The sequence below is a fragment of the Dermacentor variabilis genome, chromosome 6 (genome assembly GCF_050947875.1).
Source record: "Dermacentor variabilis isolate Ectoservices chromosome 6, ASM5094787v1, whole genome shotgun sequence".
Classification (NCBI taxonomy): Eukaryota; Metazoa; Arthropoda; class Arachnida; order Ixodida; family Ixodidae; genus Dermacentor; species Dermacentor variabilis.
In genome coordinates, this window is record NC_134573.1 from 84518634 (window position 1) to 84527198 (window position 8565).

The 8565-nt window shown below is 47.4% G+C and overlaps 1 long non-coding RNA gene across 1 annotated transcript; it reads right to left on the reverse strand.

Annotated features, from left to right (window-relative positions):
* Positions 1-287: 287 nt before the first annotated feature.
* LOC142584917 (uncharacterized) lies at positions 288-7575 on the reverse strand. Its single transcript, XR_012828980.1, has 2 exons — positions 7522-7575; positions 288-4463 (listed from the first exon to the last, which is right to left on the reverse strand). It is a non-coding gene; the product is annotated as an uncharacterized LOC142584917 (long non-coding RNA).
* Between the last annotated feature and the right edge of the window lie 990 nt (positions 7576-8565).

The following is an 8565-nucleotide window of genomic DNA, read 5'->3' on the forward strand; positions in this document are numbered from 1 at the left end:
TGAGTAGGACGAATCACAGGACTAACCGAAATGAAAAAAAAGTGATAAGAATGTTAGAATTGCTGATAATTGCGCTGTTGTTCTGTCATATACTTTATTTTCGCGGCTATCAGAAAGTGTAGCACCGCCGACGCCGCAGATGTCACATTTCGCACAGCTTCAATAGCTTAGACATCACACAATGAGTGACACGTCCCAAAAAGAACAACAACGTTAAGGTCAACACTTCCAGGTCGAGAAGCTTGGTCGAAGGAAGGCAGTCAGGCTAGCGACGTTTGGCTAGGACACACACACACACACACACACACACACACACACACACACACACACACACACACACACACACACACACACACACACACACACACACACACACACACACACACACACACACACACACACGCGCACGCGCACACACGCACACACACTCAGGCGTACTTGCGTGGAACACGATGTTTCGCAGCTGCCACTGACATAGACGCTTCAGAGTCCATTGCAGTAGCACGCTCATTTTATACACTGCTCACGTGGCGCCACCTCCTCCCCATTGGCTGTCCCGTCACGTGCCCCGATGACGTATGCACTAGACCACACATTTAGTCAGCCATATGGTTGCGGCGTGACGTGTGCAATGACGCACGCACTAGGTACACCTTCAGTCGGCCAGAACCGTGGAGCCGCCCTGACGTCGGGGAAGCGTGCTCGCCTCGCACCCCGGAGGTCTGGGTTCCATTCCTACCCTAATAAAAATGTGCAAAGTTTTTTTCAAAGCCTATTCAAAAGCCTTTTCAAAGCTTGCATTCACTTTGTTTGTAGGAACCTCCCTGGCAAATTTGACGTCAATCCGAGCAATCTTGACGTGTTTGTGCACGTTGCACCCTCGGCCATTTTTGGTACCGTCGCTTGGTCACGCCACTGATAACGACGCTGGATTTTCCCGTAATGGGAATATCATGCCTTCGCATTAAAGCGTTAGAATGATAAGAAATCGCTCAGAAATCGCTAACGTAAACACGCTACATATGCGAAAACCTAGAGCACCGATTTCCCTTATAGCATTGTTTGCTTAAGCTAGCACAATGTCATGTGGCCTAGAGTATTCAAGCATTTGACATCTATTGAAAGGACGCTGAATTCTGTCACAACCAGAAGCAAATCTCGGAACTTTCTTGGAGTTTCTGACACAAACTTATTCAAACGCTTTTGAGTAGGCCCTGTTTTCGGCAGCCAAAGCAAAGCACCCTTCCGCAGGAGTCAAGTGCACAATACTTACTTGCAGGACAAGCGGACACTACTTAATTTGTAACACAGTTCTTGATACAGTATCACCATGTAAATGTGAATACACGTCACCTCTGATGTATAGTGAAAGTTAGACGTGCAGTAAGCCATCGGAAACGCTAATCGCAGTCTTGACTACATTCGAAGAAATTTTTACCTCGGTCCTGTAGTATTAAAACACTTGGCACAATAATTTCCCGCCCCCTTTGGAATATGCTTCGTCCGTATAGGAGCCCGGAAATATCAGTCTTCTCAATCCGTTTGAACCTGTACAAGATCGCTCAGTTAGATCGATTCACCTTAACTACAACCACAGAGCTAGCCTAATGAAGTTCTCTTTTAACCGTCCGTTGCTTGTTACATCGATTATGTCACACCTTGCTCAGTTCGCGGACCTCCCACGGGACATCCGTGCCAAGTTCACGGACCGACCTGTACCCAGAAACGTACACTCCGAAAACAGCAAGGGAAGACGACAAGCGAGAGGACAATTCCTCCTTAACCAAGCCTTGGCGAACCGCGAACGCTCAGCTTTTGTGGACGCGGGTGCATACGCTGGAAGCAAAGCTTTCGCAGTGGGGGTTGTGGACGGGCGCGGATCCACAAGACATGCAGCCACGGTGATTGCAAGGAAGCCTGAACAGGCCGAACAGGTTGCGATCGCTGTTGCGCTCGTGCACCAACGACAATCTTTCCCATATCTACAGCGACTCCATAGCCGCTATCAGAGCTTTCCAAAAGGGCACGGTCAGAATTTTTACGAATAAAGAGATTAAGAAACACGTCATATACTGGTTCCCGGTGCACTTAGGACCAAAGATCGGCGACGTCCCCAACCTTAACGAGGCGGCGCACGAGGCTGCGCGCGCGCTTACAGACCGCGAGGCTTCACCCACCACTCGGAGAACAAGGAGGCCTCCACTACATACAATGAAATCACGAAACACTACTATCTACAACGTAGAGATTATAGCACGCCACACAGCACGCTTACTCGAGCTCAAGCGGTTACACTCAGAATGCTACAAATAGACACATACCCCACGCAAAACAGACTACACCATTACATGCCTGAGCTCTACGACAAGTCTTATTGCACCAGTTGCAATATATCCTTTAACGTCTATCATTTACTCTGGCCGTGCTCGCAGGCTCACATAACCTGCAAACAGGACAAGCGCAAGTTTGAGGAAGCAATCCGGAGCGAAGAACTAGCTCGCCAACTCTGGGCCGTCCAGCAGGTCCACGACGCCGCCAGGAAACTCAACCTCCCGGTTCCGTCGTGGGAGACGCCCACTCCATGAGAGCCCAAAGCTCTCGTGGCCTGCAGGACCTCGAATAAAGTTGATTTCCTTACTTCCTTCCATCATATACGATAAAACAACCAAAACATTCGCTCTATTTTTGTAGCTCCACTGTCATTCGTAGCCGATTATCGCGTCGCCTCGATCATGCATACAAGGTTTTCGTTCCTCACCACCAAGCTGCAACAGATTAAAATTCATTTCATTCTAAAACTGCCAATGGGTGGAGTCAGCTGCCACATTGTATTGCTAGTGTCATGTATCAGTGCCATTTTCAGCATGCTGTAACAAACCTCACTGTACCTGAGTAACTTAAGGCAAGCTTACACTGGCATCATTGCTACTGTTTTTGTTGTGTTACACTGCTAACTATAATGTGTTTACTATTGTTGTCTCATTGCACTGTTATTATTTATAATACTTTGGTACATTTGCATTATATGTGTTTTTCTGATATTTTGCACGGCGATATTGAGCGAATAATGCTTTGCGCCATATTTGTGTCTATGTATATTTTTGTTTGCGTGGGTGACCTGCCCGCCCCCCTTTGACCTGCCCCGCCCCCCTTTGTTTCGCGCCTCTGCACGCGAAAGCAAGTGAAATGAAATAACAGTGTCTCCTTATCGAACACGATGGGAATAGACTTTGCGATTTTTCGCACTCAGACTCTCCTCCAGACGGCTTATGTTTGAAGTTTGAAGTTAGTCGTCTTTCATAACATTTGCACAAAGTAATAATCAGCCCGCATAAGCACAAGTGCTTGTCTGAGCGTCCAGGCAGTACAAAGTGGCCTGCGGACGTAATACATAAGCCTTAAAACATGTCCATCTTGTCAGATGTGTAAATTAAAAAAAAACAGGGGCAAAAAGAAAGGAAAAATTCAGCAAATCCACAAATATAACAGGGCGAGAACATACGTATCTCAACAAATGATGTAATAGAGAATTCATGTCGTGATATTACTGAACGCAAACATCCGGGCTACCGGAGCCTTTTGCACCAAAAGTATGTTGTAAGTCTGCAGTGTTTGTGCAAGCTGCTGCGTGTCTAATGTTCCTGCGCTTCACTCCTAATTATGAGTGAGGAACCGCGATTGATCAGTTAACTCGAGTTCAGCAGAAAACAAAGAAAGAAAAAACACGCCTGCCATTTTTTTAATAGAGAAAGGTCTCTGTGCGCTATTTCTGAATTTATTCCTAATGAACAAAATTGGAGCCGTGGGCCTGCCAAGGAGAAAGTGTTTTATTCATGTTAGAAGTAAAAAAGATCACTGTCGTCATTATATTTTAAACTTCCTCGCACCGACATTCTTTGTCACGTCAACGCTGCGTGAACCGAGAGCACACCACTCTTAAGACGAGCACAGTAATGGCTCGCGCAACAGGGAATTTAATCGCGATTTTTGCTGACAGACGATCATCTTTCTTTCTTTTTTTGCTTCACTTTCCCGTGTAAACCAGTTAAGCAGAAGAACCGAAAAACCCGCTATAAATGCATTACGGGGATCGAGAAGTGTTACGCATATGCCTCAAAAGAGACCAAATTTAAAGAAAAAAGATTTTCGCGGGTAAAGCAAGGTTAAGAAACCGTACATCAGAACTAAAACTTCGAGGGAGCACCGGGGGCGATTTCGGAATAAAATAAGTAACGCCGCAAGGGAGAGAATTTATGCTCCGCGCATGTCGCGGTTCCTTCGAGGCAAGTGGCTCGGTCATCGAATTTGGAAACGCCGAAGGGAGCCAAGCACTGCGGCAAACGGCGAGTTCAGTAACCAAGGTTCGGCGTTGCGGCGAAGCTAGTCACCAGCAGGCCTCTGATCACAACGTCTTTCTTGTTCAGGTAATGTACGTATTCGAAGAGGGAGCACAATATTTGGCTCTGTAAGAAAAAGAGAGTAACCAAACACAGTGTAAATTTCAGCTTAATTGCATAATCAGTCGATTGTAATTAACCGATTATCGAAATATTAACTTTAATGCAAAGTGGCCATCGTAAAAGCTGCAGCCACGTTATAGGAAACATATATTTTTGCCGCTTCTAGCTTCGTGCTTCGTACGGAGTACACGCTTTGCTCCGTTGGTTCCTAGCCGATCGCAATGCGCACTGTGCGAGAACCGCCCCTTAAAGGGACACTAAATGCAAATATTAAGTCAAGCTAAAAAGGATAGATTAGTGCTCGAGAATCTCTGAGGCGTCAATATTATCGCGAACAGCGTCTTAATAATCGAGAAATGGAGGTAAATGCACGACATGATTAGAGACTCCGCCGGGACACTCAAGCACTTGCCCAATGACGAAAGCACTCCTCAATTAAATTCTGTCACTAGTAGTCAACCACTCATTGCACAGAAGATCCCCGTATTGTATTATAAGACGAAATAAAATGCTACTTGTTCAGTCCTATTTCATCTCTAGACAAAAGAACGCATTCAAATTACCCTTGACAACGACGTGGGCGGCCGAACGGTTTCGTTTTCTCTCGACTGCGCGCCGCCGCCCACGCTTTCGCGTTTCAGTAGTTATCGCGTAGGGCTGCGCTGGTTTTGCTGGCTCGCGACACTCGCACTAACTGCAAGTAACAGAGAATTCAACTTCCATGGGATGTCGCGAGATGCCCGAACGGTCTACACCACTTGGCCAAAAAGCAGCGGCAGCGACGAATCAGCCGCATGCTGCCGCTCCGCCTTTATTTGTCTTGCCTCGGTACCGCCGTCTGGCGGACGCCGTTTCACTCCCCGACGGCAGCAAAGGGTGGTGATGGCGTATGCGACGTCACCACTACCGTGGTTGGGTGGCGGGAGATTTGAATTTCGAGAAAGGTATTCGGACGCTTCAGATGCAATTTTCTCGTAAACTAAGACCTTTCTTTGGACAAAACGAGCGTTGCGAGGTTTCTGAAATGCTATTTAAACAGTCCACGTCGACTCAGTATAAGCCTTTAGTGTCCCTTTAACTTCCGTTCAAACCGGATCACATCGGCCGATACAGAGTCCGTAATGGGAAAGCATACAAAATAACGAATTCACAGTGTGAACGCGTCATTATTCATTGCTCTGCGGCCGCAAAAGCGGCGTCCACCTAAGCCTCCGACCCCGCGCTTCGAGCCGAGTCGCTTCGCTGCCCTTGGCAGGTACAATCTTTATCAGGTCTGGCGGGAAAGCATAGGTATGAAGTGGGTACTGCAAAAGTAAAAGGGGGAAATTATATAATAATGCAGATTAAAAAAAAAGAAGAAACGGCGGTCGAGATGCGCACCTCCCAAAAAAGGGTGCGGTGCTTTCACCGCCACGCCACGAAAGACGAATGGAGGGACAACTTATGCTGGGCTATTTATCCATCAGAGCGTAGTGCAGGTCTGCACAAAGGGCGAACAGAGCAAAGCGTGCCCTTCTCCGTGGGAGCAAAACATAAAACATAAGAGCGCTTGTTCGCGCACGGCCAACCTATGACAACCACGAAACATCTAAGTGGCAGGCGCTATCAAATATTTGTGATGCGCCGGCATCGTTCTCATGCATTTCAGGTCTAGTAGACCTATATTACTATATCTCTACGCAAGCCTTCCTGCATGAGGCCGATGGCGCTGCTCAACACTGCGATCACTGCGGTTTGTGAACGAGCACGATACATATATAAGCTGTGCGTTTCGGCATTGCCTTTTTGGCCTGTATACGGCCATAATATATGAGAGGGTTCGCATAAAAAGAACGCGATGGCTATTTTTGAGGACAAAATTTCCGCAATACGTGTGAGTTCGTCGTAGAGAACGGAACGAACACAGCCGAAAAAAAAAATTGGTTATCATCCTCTTTCTCGAAAAAGCAGGAGAAAACGGGTTAACGCCGCAATACGACCTCGCATAGTCACGCCGCACGCTTGGACCATGCGGTATATAGTACAAAGATTTGCAATCCAGCACTTACCACGGCTTAGGACGCTCGTGCAGTTCGTAAACTGTCCCTTTGCTGGACAAGCTTAATTCATACTGGAAGGTATGCTGCTATTACTAGCCAAAACTATTTTATTCAGGGGTGGAAACCTCATCCATCAAACCAAGTAGTCACGCAATGTAACCTGAAGCGAACAGTTTGGACGCTTGTCAAAGAATAACATCACAGCTGATATCGTAGCAGAACGGTACTCACACTGTTACGATCGTCGCGTATGTTTCATGGCTCCTAAACCGCAGCTTAGATATAGAGGATAATGCTGCAATAAGGTCACATTAGTGAATGGAACATTCAGAATTACACAATTGATCTCCGAGGCTGGCTGTACTCAAATATGCGCGCACACATCGCGCTGCGTGTTCCGTCCACCTCAACGCCAGCATAAACTCCGGCCATGACGTCTTAAACCACTTCAGAATGTCTCACAGAGCCGTTTAGCGCGTAGAAGACGCACGTCATGCTAAATAGACCGCACGAGCGCGAAAACAAACGCCAGAACCTCCCGCCGAGCGTATACCTGCCATGCAAAACACCGCTTTCACCCAAGCCAGTATGGCGCTGCTCATAGGCGGCGCCACTGCGTTCACAATATGGCGGCGCCCACTAAAAAACGGTGTATAGGCGCATCCTCCAAGTTTCTCTCTCGCCAACTCATACAGGCGCACAAACGTCGGGCAAAGGCGGCGCTGCACTAGCGCGTCTGCGCCGCTGACAAAATGGACGCACGCCCGCGGTGATTGAAGCGCAACACTGGCACAAATTAAATCGCACATCCAACGCCTGCGTCACTGCCCTGTCACTTATTTTTTACACACAAGACTTTTGCAGGGTGGGGGAACTTCATTATACACCTCCAATGTCTTTGTTGTACGAGTTACTCTGTTTGGCATAGATATGCGAAAATTTCATTGAAATCTTTGGGCACGGGAACGAACAGTAAGGTAAATGCGACGGGACCGCGTGAACAACGTTTACGAATGGCTCACCTTCGCTCCGAGTCGCCCTAGAACCCAGGAAAAATGGAAGAATTGTCTTGTGAACTGTAAGGAATTGTGAGAGACAAAAGCTTACCGCATCGTCGTTTGTTTGCTTTCTTTTTTTAACCGACAACCCCCGCAGTAACTTTCTGTGCAACAATAATGTTTCACAATAAAGGAAGAAAGAAGCGCTTTGTTGGGCGTTTACACGCAGTGTTTGCAATGCGTTGCAATGTTTCGAGAATGTCGCGCGAACGTCGACCGCACGGCGTGTCAGCGGCCTTGTAACAGCGAGGGGTGGCGGGAACGCCGATAGTAAGCGCGGGCGAGCAAGACATTTTCCAGTTCTAATGCACATGGCGGGCTGTTCGCTTCACGAGGGCTCCTCGGCCCCGCAAGGCCGCTGAGACGCCGTGCCGTCGACGCTGGCGCGATAGTGTTAAGAAATTGCAAGCGTGCACACCACAGATTAAAGAACGCAAGAATTACATTCACTTGAATATCTTCTAGGCAAGCACTCTTCATCTCCAAAAGTGAGTTCTTAGTATCAAATAAGAAGACATAATTTTGCGTGCGGACAATAAAGTAGAGACAGATAATTCGACAGAAGGTACGGCGAGTGTAGACCATCTCATTGGGAGGCGGTAAGGTGCTGTTCAACGCTGCGAGTTTCAATCAACGTGGATTACAAACATTTGTTTGAATATTGGAATTTACTATGCGGCGAAAATTTTCACTTCACACGTGAAGTACGAAGCACAGGATGCACAACTCAACAACGTTGTGTAAGAGGCAGGACGTGCCATCTTATTAAAGGCTTTCCTTTTTTTCCAGAGGCACCTGCACAATCCAGATTGAAGAAGTTTGGTACGCCGTGATGCGATATACAGCGACCGATAGGCCGGCTCGACTATGTCATGAACGTGTTAAGTGTCCGAACTAGCTACCTGTTATAGGTCATGGGGTTCTGCTGGTTGCTGGTCGTATAAGTGACGTCAAAGTATAGCTGTTGTTTTGCAGTATGGCGAGGCGGGCGCCTTGGCTACGCTCTTT